The sequence below is a fragment of the Mixophyes fleayi genome, chromosome 1, assembly GCF_038048845.1.
Source record: "Mixophyes fleayi isolate aMixFle1 chromosome 1, aMixFle1.hap1, whole genome shotgun sequence".
NCBI classification, from domain to species: Eukaryota; Metazoa; Chordata; class Amphibia; order Anura; family Limnodynastidae; genus Mixophyes; species Mixophyes fleayi.
In genome coordinates this window covers 422,356,586-422,369,634 of record NC_134402.1, presented here as the reverse complement: position 1 = coordinate 422,369,634, position 13,049 = coordinate 422,356,586, and positions in this window count along the sequence as shown.

Here is a 13,049-nt window from a genome sequence, read left to right as displayed (position 1 = left end):
GACTAAGCAAAAGCAATGCTTGAACTTTGCAGTCTTGTGAAATGGCCTGTTCTGCAGCTGACTTCCTTTTACACTAAATTTCACTGCAACCTCACTCACTTCTAGTGGATGCTACACCGAGATGTGTACCTGTAACTTAATCAAAGGTAAATTTGTTGACGCCAAGAACCTATCCGGACTCCTGCACAATATCACAAATTAGTAAATAATAATAATTATATGTATATACTAAATGTATGTCCCTATAGCTAAATATTACTAAGATATTCTAAAATGATGTGTTGATAAAATGGATTATAGAGAATCTCCCACTTTGCTGTCCTTAATCCACTTATCCGGATCATGGGCCTGATTCATTAAGGATCTTAACTTAAGAAACTTCTTATTTCAGTCTTCTGTACAAAACCATGTTACAATGCAAGGGGTGCAGATTAGTATTCTGTTTTGCACATAAGTTAAATACTGACTGTTTTTTCATGTAGCACACAAATACTTGATAGCTTATTTGTACACTGAAATTTAAAGTTGACATGAAAAAACAGTCAGTATTTAACTTATGTGCAAAACAGAATACTAATCTGCACCCCTTGCATTGTAACATGGTTTTGTCCAGGAGACTGAAATAAGAAGTTTCTTAAGTTAAGATCCTTAATGAATCAGGCCCCATATGAATTTATTTTTGTTTTCTGATAATTAAGAATGTTTATATCTATTTTGAATTGTGAGTGTTTAAGAAGTTTTTACACACCTGGGGGTATATTTACTAAACTGCGGGCTTGAAAAGTGGAGATGTTGTCTATAGCAACCAATCAGACTCTAGCTTTCATTTTGTGTAATGTACTAAATAAATGATAGCTAGAATCTGATTGGTTGCTATAGGCAACATCTCCACTTTTTCAAACATGCAGTTTAGAATTATACTCCCTGGACAGCTAGGTTCTTAAACAGAGCCAGGAGGATTACATCACAGTACCGTAGGGTTACAAAATCTTGGTTTTCCTAATTCCTGAACTTCATCCCCCTCTCATCACATCCACAGGAATTTAGCAGCTTATTCAGCCCCTTCTATGTCATAAATGCTTTTAAGGGGTAAAAACAAGGAGATGCTCTTCATCAACTGGGATCAGGAAATTCATTATCCAATTTTGATTACTATTGTTTCCCCTGGGCTCCAGCAGACTTGGAGGCACTAGTTTAGCAGGGGAGAGCCATACATGGGAAATAATCCTAATCCCTGCCCATCACCAACTCTTCTTTCCATCCTGGCCAATCCTGAAAAAATCAGACTGAGGACTACACCTGCAGGGTGGAATTTGAAATTTGGGCCATTTAAAATAGCCTGCAGGTGGTACCAGAGGGTGTTCCAGGATTTCTTAAGCCTGGTGAAGAGTTTTGTCTCTCACCAGTTCTATTGTGATTCCTGTGCCAGTTCTTGCGACTAAGACGCATCTGCGACACCTGTCTACCCCGCTTGCCGCCAAGAACCTCTACTCCATCCAGAGTTGCTTGTGGGTCTGTTCACCTGGTGAGCCTGCTGGAGCAAGGAGACTGGGGTTCAGAACCCTACCAAATCGGTAGAGATCTTTTGGCCGAGCGGCCAGGACCATCATGTAAGAGGAGGACTGCTGCAACAGCTTATCTAGGACTTGGGATTGTAATCCATGTGAGAGACGACTTGGCCGGGAAACCGCTCTCAGAAATATTGGTTTGAGTGTTTAGAATTCAGAATGTGTGGTACTTTGCCTCCTATAGCAAAGTCCGGGTCCTGTGCAACATATGGTCCAATGCGGCGGTTCCCAAACTGTGCGCCGCGGCTCCCAGGGGTGCCGCGGCGCTGTCACTGGGGTGCCGCGGGCCAGACATAAAAAAAAAAACCACAGAAACTTACCAATCTGTCGGGCGCCGGGACCCAGCAGCCTCCTCTCTCCTGCAGCTGTCACTGAATATCGACGTCAGTAACAAGCTGCAGGAAAGAGGAGGCTGCTGGGTCCCGGAGCCCGACGGATTGGTAAGTTTCTGTGTTTTGTTTTTTTTATGGCTGGCGCGGGGCAGAGTGAGAGGGATAGTGGCAGAGGAGGGGGACAGAGGATGGTGACAGCAGGACAGAGAAGGGGGACAGAGGATGGTGAGAGGGGGACAGAGGATGGTGACAGAGGATGGTGACAGCGGGACAGAGGAGAGCAGAGGATGGTGACAGCGGGACAGAGGAGAGCAGAGAATGGTGACAGTGGGACAGAGGAGGGGGACAGAGGATGGTGACAGCAGGGCAAAGGAGAGCAGAGAATGGTGACAGTGGGACAGAGAAGGGGGACAGAGGATGGTGACAACGGGACAGAGGAGGGGGACAGAGGATGGTGACAGGGGGACAGAGGAGGAGAGCAGAAGATGGTGACAGTGGGACAGAGGAGGAGAGCAGAAGATGGTGACAGTGGGACAGAGGAGGGGGACAGAGGATGGTGACAGCGGGACAGAGAAAGAGAGCAGAGGATGGTGACAGCGGGACAGAGGAGAGCAGAGGATGGTGACAGCGGGACAGAGGATGGTGACTGTGGGACAGAGGAGGAGAGCAGAGTATGGTGACAGTGGGACAGAGGAGGAGAGCAGAGGATGGTGACAGCGGGACAGAGGAGGAGAGCAGAGGATGGTGACAGCGGGACAGAGGTTGGTGACAGGATGGTGACAGCGGGACAGAGGAGGAGAGCAGAGGATGGTGACAGCGGGACAGAGGAGGAGAGCAGAGGATGGTGACAGCGGGACAGAGGTTGATGACAGGATGGTGACAGCGGGACAGAGGAGGAGAGCAGAGGATGGTGACAGCGGGACAGAGGAGGAGAGCAGAGGATGGTGACAGCGGGACAGAGGATGGTGACAGCGGGACAGAGGAGGAGGACAGAGGATGGGGACAGCGGGACAGAGGAGGGGGACAGCGGGACAGAGGAGGAGAGCAGAGGATGGTGACAGCGGGACAGAGGAGGAGAGCAGAGGATGGTGACAATGGGACAGAGGAGGGGGACAGAGGATGGTGACAGCGGGACAGAGGAGGGGGACAGCGGGACAGAGGAGGGGGACAGAGGATGGTGACAGCGGGACAGAGGAGGAGAGCAGAGGATGGTGACAGCGGGGCAGAGGAGGGGGACAGAGAGCAGAGGATGGTGACAGCAGGGCAGAGGAGGGGGACAGAGAGCAGAGGAGGGGGACAGAGGGGCAGAGGATGGGGACAGAGAGCAGAGGATGGGGACAGAGAGCAGAGGATGGGGACAGCGGGGCAGAGAAGGGGGACAGTGGGGCAGAGGAGGGGCACAGTGGGGCAGAGGAGGGGCACAGCGGGGCAGAGGAGGGGGACACAGCGTGAGAGGGCAGAGGAGGGGGGACAGCGTGACAGAGCAGAGGAGGGGGACAGTGTGGCAGAGGGGGCAGTGTGAGAGAGGACAGTGTGTCTGGATGTAGAGGGGGCAGTGTGTCTGGATGCAGAGGGGGCAGAGTGTCTGGATGCAGAGGGGGCATTTTTGCATACAACTAAATAAGTATTTCTGTCCTGACCTAAATACTTATTACAATTTTTTGACCCAACTACTTCTAGAACAGGACTGCTCAATAATTATTTTGGAGGGGTGCCTTGAAAAAATTTGGAGACTCTAAGGGTGCCGCGAACTGCAAAAGTTTGGGAACCACTGGTCCAATGCGTTTTGTCACAAACCATGTGACTTCTTTAGTGTTGTGTATGTTAGTATCAGATGATGACTTTCATTACTATATAAATAGTTTTCTCGGCAGATGGACGGGTATGTGGGCAGGTCTGGAACTTTATTGTTATGGTATTCGATGAGTTCATTGATTATATCCTGCTATGTCTTTGATATGCATGTATACACTCTACATTGTAAATCATCATGGCACCGTGTTTCAATTGTGCCAACATTGCATGTGATCCAATGTAGTGTCCAATACTGTTAATGGATAGATGCCGTTCTGGTCGGGTCATAAATGTGTGCAGTGAAATAGTTACAAAAATGGAGGTATTGACAATACTAATAATAATAACTCATAGAACTGTACAAGGTAAATATAACTCCTATTTACAAACATTGAAATTAATTAAAATGAGTCAATTCATAACTTGTTGAAGTAATAATAGGTACGGGTAAGCAGGTATATTGTAGTGGCATTGTACAGATGGTGTATATATACAATAAGGTACATGTGACTATAGTTGTATATAAAGTATATACATAAATGAAATAATCTTGCTGCAAATGATATTGGGCCTTATTCATTAAGGAAAGTTAAGCAAAAAATTGAGTAAGTTTTCTTACTCAAGTTTATTATTTTGCACTTAATCAAAATACTGTCTGTTTTTTCATGTAGCACAGAAATACTTGATAGGACATGCTCTACCCCAAATATAAATCTGCCATCCCATTTTAAATTTACCTCCCTCTCCAATGCAACTTGTTTTGCCTTACTTACTGTTGCTTATCCTTCCTTAATGAATCAAACCCCTTATCTCATTGTTTTTGTTAATAAAACAATGATCCTATTGGTGGATGGGCGGGTACATACGCAGGTCTTGAATCTTGTTGCTATAGTTATTATTCTGTTAAATGATTGCGTTCTAGTTTAACTTTTTGAATGAATGTTAGCTCTCTGCATAATAGATGGTCTGATTATATCAGGCTTGTGTGTAATCCAATATATCATCTGGTGTATTGGTGAATATGTGTCCCTACAGCCTAACATTAGGCACGTATTGGGAAAAAGGTTAAAGTAGCAGAAGATATTTACAGTAAATCCTAGAGCTGGTGAGCTTAACCTTTATTTAACATGCCTGGCACCCACCTATATTTAAACTTGGGAATCTGATGGACAAAATGAGTAAAAAGTACTCCTGACCCATACATATACCAAACGTTAAAATAAAAACTGGACATATTCATTATCCCTGTGAACAAAAAGGGTTGTTAAAGGTCACACAAAAAAGCTCTTTTTCAATCATGCTTCCTTGTATAATTCCCATAAATGTAAAATATGTTTACTCAACTGTAGCAGCAAATTAAAGCAGAAAATGTCCTGAAAAACTGATATACAATGTGGGAGGTAGAGATAAAAAAAAAAAAAAAAAATACTCCTGCAGCGTGGTCCTAACTGGATGGTTGCCTGAATATGTAAAACTGTTGACATTTTACATTGTGAATGAAACAAAATGATAAATGGTTACAATAAAAGGACATTAGGCCTTTTTAAAATAGGAATATGTTTGTCCCATGCATTCTTGAATTATTTTCCTGTTTCGGTTCCCACCACAAATGCTGGGAGACTATACCATGGAAACCTTTCAGTCTTCCTTTCTCCAATTTCAAAGTATGTTCCCCGTTCTACAAAATACTGAATTCCTGAACTATGTTAATATTTTTGATATATTTGAATGTTTCTACCAAATCATTCCATCCTTTCTCTCTTCAAAGCTGCACATGTTCATCCTTGATGTCTTTCATCATCATCATCATCATCATCATCATCATTTAGTTGTAAGGTGCCACAAATTCCTCATTGCTAGAGTCAGTCCTCATACAAGTCACACAAATCATGAAAGTACCATTATACAGGTTCAAATTCCAACAATATTTCTCATTTTACACCATATTCTATTCTGAAAAAGATAATTAGAAAATAAAATATAATTTTTTAATCCTACTTTTAGTCTCTACGAAGGTTGTTTGTGCTTGGTTTTCTAGGAAAATAGACTTTTTTTTAACACTGTTCTGTCTTCTCTTAAGACAGGGTAGCTACCTACTTTTTAAATGTTGAATGCTGATCAGTTAAAACAAATAATGCAAAAAATAACTACATGATGTGTATGCTATAGATGTGATGTTTTACCAAGGAGTTAACCATGCCATCTTCTACTCATTAACATAAGAAGAGGCAGAGGGAAGAATGAAGATGTAAAATTGTACAACATAATACTAAGGAGAACATAATACTCCCCTCTCTGCCTCGCCCTACACTGGCTTCCCTTCCCCTATAGAATCCTCTTCAAGCTCCTCACCACCACTTACAAGGCTCTCTCCCACTCTACTGCCCCCTACATCTCTAACCTCCTCTCCATACACACTCCTGCCAGCTCCCTGCGCTCAGCCAATGATCGCCGCCTCTCCTCCTCTCTTATCACTTCTTCCCACTCCAGAATCCAAGACTTTTCCCGTGCAGCCCCCCTTCACTGAAACGACCTCCCTCGTTCCATCCGTCTCTCTCCTACTCTGTGCTCCTTCAAACGTGCACTGAAAACTCACCTCTTACGCAAAGCCTACCAACCATCTACTTGACCACCTCACCACCTCCACTCGCTCTCCCTTCTCTCTTCTGGCTCCCCTTGTGCCTGGTTCTGTCTACCCTCCTTTAGGATGTAAGCTCACATGAGCAGGGCCCTCTTTCCTCCTGTCTCCTCACCTGTTCTTCTGCTCCGTACTTATTACAGCAGCCTGCCTGGAGTTTCTGAAGTATTGGTATTTTTGTTTATTGTTCTGTACTGTTTCACCCTGTATAGTCTACTGTTTGTACTGTGTACGTCGCTGAGGAAATCTTGTGGCGCCTAACAAATAAATGATAATAATAATAATAATAACAACCTTAATGACAAGTTAAAGCGGACCTCTCATGAGCTCTCATGATGGTATGTTTAGCTCTACTGCTTAAAACTTGCTACCAAAAAAAAACAAGGTACCCCAGAAACTCTGTTCCACAAGGAGAGAGCATTTTAATTAGAGATGGTCACTGACCCCCGTGTTTTGGTTTTGGATTCGGTTTTGGATCTGGATTACCGTCGTGTTTTGGTTTTGGTTTTGGTTTTGCAAAACCGCCATTGCGTGTTTTGGTTTTGGTTTTGGTTTTGTTTGGTTTTGTTTTGCTATTTTTTTGGAAAATCCATGTTTTTGGGCCTAAATTAACCCAATTTAGTGCTCCAACTGTTTTAGAGACAAGTAATCTAATTGTTGAGGTAATAAATCATCCAAAAAAACAGTTTAATTCTTCGTTGGTAGGCCTATTCTACACACAAAACAGATTGTCTTCCTCTCCATCTATGCATATTGGCAATGCAGCCATCGTCTTTGAATGTATATTACACCCTACACTTATAGTTAAATATGTAAAGAAATGGAAAAAGCCAGTTTGGTTTCTGTCTCTCAAGGCCCCCCTCCACTTGTATAAAATACCAAAAAATTCAGCCATTATAGACTGTACAATATTAATTGACATGGAGAAAGCCAGTTTGGTTTCTGTCTCTCTAGGCCCCCCTCCACTTGTATAAAATACTAAAAAATTCAGCCATTATAGACTGTACAATATTAATTGACATGGAGAAAGACAGTTTGGGGTCACTCTGTCTCTCTAGGCCCCCCTCCACTTGTATAAAATACCAAAAAATTCAGCCATTATAGACAAGTCCCTTTCCTCTTTGGGGGTAGATTGCACCCTACACTTACATAGAAAGTTTTAAAAAGATGTTATCGGCATCATCTTCAGCTTAATCCTCACCCTCATCAGTGTGTACGTCATCATCACAGACTATCAATTCATCGCCGCTTGAATCCGTCATTAGAGAACAGTCAGTGTTTGGATGTCTTGGATGGTGAAGGCCTTCCTCGTGGAAGATGTAGTTCATTTTTATAAACATCATTTTCTCCACATTTTTGGGAAATAACCTTCTACGGCGATCACTGACTAAGTTCCCTGCTGTGCTGAACACTCGTTCAGAGTACACACTGGAGGGTGGGCAGCTTAGGTATTGCAAAGCAAGTTTGTACATGGGTTTCCAAATGGCCTGCTTTTCTTCCCAGTAAGGAAAGGGACTGTCTGACATTTCCATATCAATTACCTCTTGAAAGTAATCCTCCACCATCCTTTGCATGTTTATACTCATATTGGATGGAGTTATGGGCAAAGTGACACATTTTTTTGAAAAATCCTTCAAACCAGCCCAGATGTTAAATTGTTCTGGTCTGCCCCCTGTGTCTTCCCTGCTTCTTTTTTGGAAATTTAATTTTTTACGAGCAACAGCTTGAGAAAGTGAAGGAGGACACGTCGTCAAGCCGAGGCCCAGTTCAGCGGCCAACTTGCTGAGCAATAGCTCCTTGCAAAAGTTCACATCTCGCTCATTTACAAGTAAAGACTCAATGTAGGTTTTAAACCTTGGATCAAGCACAGTGGCCAAAACGTACTGATCCGTGTTCAAGATCTTAATAACTCGAGGATCATTGTGAAGCGAATTAAGTACTTGATCGACAAGGCCAACATACTTTGCTGAATTGCTTGGTTTCAGCTCCTCCTTCATTTTCTCAAGCTGCTTTTCCAATAGTCTAATTAAAGGAATGACTTGGCTCAAACTAGCAGAGTCTGCACTGACCTCACATGTCACAACTTCAAATGGTTTCAGCACCTTGCACAGCACTGAAAGGATTCCCCACTGTGCAAGAGTGAAATACATCCCCCCTCCTTTCCCAATGTCATGACTTGTGCAATATGCTTGGATGGCTTTGCGCTGTTCCTCCATCCTCTGAAGCATGTACAGGGTGGAATTCCACTGAGTTACCACCTCTTGCTTAAGTTGGTGGCAGGGCAAGTTAAACTGCTCTTGGAGCTGCTGTAATCTCCTACATGCTGTGGCTGAATGCCTGAAATGGCCTGAAATTTTACGGGCCACCGAAAGCATCTCCTGCACCTCACGGTTATTTCGTAGGAAGCTCTGCACCACCAAGTTGATGGTGTGAGCAAAACAGGGAATATGTTGGAAATCACCCAGCTGTAATGCTCGCACTATATTGTTGGCGTTATCTGAAATGACATACCCTGGGGAGAGTCCGAGTGGTATAAGCCATGCATCAATCACATCTCTCAGTTTGCGTAACAAATTGTCAGCCGTATGCCTGTTAGTGAAGCCGGTGATACAAAGAGTGGCCTGCCTGTGACAAATGTTACGTAGTGGTGTACATGCTGCTGCTGTTCCTGCTGGTGAAGGTGAATGACCAACCCAGTGGGCTGTCACAGTCATATAGTCTTTGGTTTGGCCACTTCCACTTGTCCACATATCTGTGGTTAAGTGAACAGTGGGCAGAATGGCATTTTTCAGCGCAATCTCTACATTTTTACACACTTTTTGGTATAGTTGTGGAATAGCTTTACGGGAGAAATGGTGTCGCGATGGAATTCTGTAACGCGGACACAAAACCTCAATTAACTGTGAAAAACCAGCTGCGTTTATTGTGGAGATTGGACGCAGATCTAACACTAACATTGCAGCCATGGCGTCTGTGATTCGCTTGGCGACTGGGTGACTGCTGTCATATTTGCTTCCCCTCGCAAATGATTGTTTCACAGTTAATTGCTGAAATGTAGGACTGCTCATTTTATTAACCTGCCTCTGGGATGACGATTCACCCCCAGCAGCAGCAACAGCAGCAGCAGGACTAACGCTTTCTTCAGAGGAATCAATAATAGTGCCGGAGTCATCCAGCCTTAAGTGGGATGCCGGGCTAACTCCGAGCGCTACTGAGGATATTGATGAGGATGGTGTGGTGGGTGTATTTTGTAGCCGTCGGTATGTCGGTGAGCGGAGGGTCTTAGCTGATGAGGGAGTGCTTGTATTCTTTTGGGAAGAACTTTCAGCTTTTCCCAACACTTTGCCATGAACTCTCGTTAAATGGCGTAACATAGACGAGGTTCCAAGATGGTTAAGGTCCCTCCCTCGACTGACTGTGGCTTCACATACACTACAAATGGCTATACAATTGTTGTCTGGATTTGGGTAGAAATAATTCCACACATAAGAAGTGGATTTTTTTGTTTTATGCCCAGGCATGACAATGGCCTTTTTCTTGTCACGTGCCAGAACTGCTACCACTGGTGCAGGACTTACACAAACAACCTCATCCTCATCAACATCCTCATTAGCGCCCTCGTCGCCTACACAAATCTCCCCCTCATCCTCTTCTAATTCCAAAGTGGCATCCTCAATTTGTGTATCACCGGCTATACTCGGGCTATTAAGGCACACATCAGCAGAATGCTCACGATTAGACATCCCACTGTTGGATGGACTCTCCACAGGGATTGTTGTCATTTGTGAATCAGAGCAAATATTCTCCTGTAATGCCTCACTGTTATCTTGCAGCTCGGCTTTGACGAGTAACAGTAGTTGTGCACCAATTGTAGGCTGGGTAACTTTTTGGGATCTGCCACTAATAGCCAAAGGTGAAGGCCTCATTCTCTCTTTGCCACTGCGTGTGTAGAATGGCATGCTTGCAATTTTTTTTTTATCGTCACTTAACTTTTGCTCGGTTACACTTCTTTTTCGCTTCAATACAGTAAATTTTTTTTTGGGTTTTTTTTTTGCACTAATTTGAAAACACTCTGTTGTTTGACATCGCCTTGGCCAGATGACGTACTGGGAACACTAACATCAGGACTGGTGACAGAACCTGGTTGCTCATTCAGATCATATGTGGACTGCTTTGAATCCATTCTGAGCGCAAACCACTGGGGAGTGCTAAAAATTATTTAGTAGATACTGCTGACAGTTATGACTTTTGACAGCCAGAAATATTAATGCACAATTAGGGAGGACACCCCAAAAGCACTGAGGAGTGCTAAAAATTATTTAGTAGATACTGCTGACAGATATGACTTTTGACAGCCAGAAATATTAATGCACAATTAGGGAGGACACCCCAAAAGCACTGAGGTGTGCTAAAAATTATTTAGTAGATACTGCTGACAGAAATGACTTTTGACAGCCAGAAATATTAATGCACAATTAGGGAGGACACCCCAAAAGCACTGAGGAGTGCTAAAAATTATTTGGTAGATACTGCTGACAGAAATGACTTTTGACAGCCAGAAATATTAATGCACAATTAGGGAGGACACCCCAAAAGCACTGAGGAGTGCTAAAAATTATTTGGTAGATACTGCTGACAGATATGACTTTTGACAGCCAGAAATATTAATGTACAATTAGGGAGGACACCCCAAAAGCACTGAGGAGTGCTAAAAATTATTTAGTAGATACTGCTGACAGATATGACTTTTGACAGCCAGAAATATTAATGCACAATTAGGGAGGACACCCCAAAAGCACTGAGGAGTGCTAAAAATTATTTAGTAGATACTGCTGACAGAAATGACTTTTGACAGCCAGAAATATTAATGCACAATTAGGGAGGACACCCCAAAAGCACTGAGGAGTGCTAAAAATTATTTGGTAGATACTGCTGACAGATATGACTTTTGACAGCCAGAAATATTAATGCACAATTAGGGAGGACACCCCAAAAGCACTGAGGAGTGCTAAAAATTATTTAGTAGATACTGCTGACAGATATGACTTTTGACAGCCAGAAATATTAATGCACAATTAGGGAGGACACCCCAAAAGCACTGAGGAGTGCTAAAAATTATTTAGTAGATACTGCTGACAGATATGACTTTTGACAGCCAGAAATATTAATGCACAATTAGGGAGGACACCCCAAAAGCACTGAGGAGTGCTAAAAATTATTTAGTAGATACTGCTGACAGAAATGACTTTTGACAGCCAGAAATATTAATGCACAATTAGGGAGGACACCCCAAAAGCACTGAGGAGTGCTAAAAATTATTTAGTAGATACTGCTGACAGATATGACTTTTGACAGCCAGAAATATTAATGCACAATTAGGGAGGACACCCCAAAAGCACTGAGGAGTGCTAAAAATTATTTAGTAGATACTGCTGACAGATATGACTTTTGACCGCCAGAAATATTAATGCACAATTAGGGAGGACACCCCAAAAGCACTGAGGAGTGCTAAAAATTATTTAGTAGATACTGCTGACAGATATGACTTTTGACAGCCAGAAATATTAATGCACAATTAGGGAGGACACCCCAAAAGCACTGAGGAGTGCTAAAAATTATTTAGTAGATACTGCTGACAGATATGACTTTTGACAGCCAGAAATATTAATGCACAATTAGGGAGGACACCCCAAAAGCACTGAGGAGTGCTAAAAATTATTTAGTAGATACTGCTGACAGATATGACTTTTGACAGCCAGAAATATTAATGCACAATTAGGGAGGACACCCCAAAAGCACTGAGGAGTGCTAAAAATTATTTAGTAGATACTGCTGACAGATATGACTTTTGACAGCCAGAAATATTTATGCACAATTATGGGGGACACCCCAAAAGCGCTGGGGAGTGCCAAATATGAAGAAAAAATAATAAACCTCTATCCTCCTCTCTGCACTAGCGATTTTGGTTAGAGCAATTGCAAGAACAATATTGTATTCTCTGTCCCTGCTCTAATTAGCCTATGACTACACCCTGCTCTCTCCCTCTGTCAAATGGCCATGGATTGCTGTGGAGGCGTGTATTTATAAAGTTGAAGTATTGCGAGAACCGAGCCCCGAGATCCGACGACGTCACAATGACGTTCGGCCTCGATTTGGATTCGGAACGGGCGGGAGAGTACCGAGCTGCTCAGCTCGGTACTCGGATACCCAAAGTTCGGGTGGGTTCCGTTCTCGGAGAACCGGACCCGCCCATCTCTAATTTTAATCAAGGTATTGTTGTTGTTATTATTAATAATAATGGGCCTGATTCATTAAGGATCTTAAATGAAGAGGATCCTTATTTCAGTCTCCTGGACAAAACCATGTTACATACAAGGGGTGCAAATGAGTGTTCTGTTTTGCACATAAGTTAAATACTGACTGTTTTTTCATGTAGCACACAAATATCAACTTTACATTTCAGTGTACAAATAATCTATCAAGTATTTGTGTGCTACATGAAAAAACAGTCAGTATTTAACTTATGTGCAAAACAGAACACTCATTTGTAACATTTCTTTGTGAAATCTTTATGTTTTACATGGGTTTCGTCCCACACTCCGAGAACATACTAGTAGTTTAATTAGCTTCTGACGAAATAGACCTATGTGTGTGGTAGGAAATTTAGATTATAAGCTCCCATGGACTGATGTAAATGATTACATATTTTCTTTATAC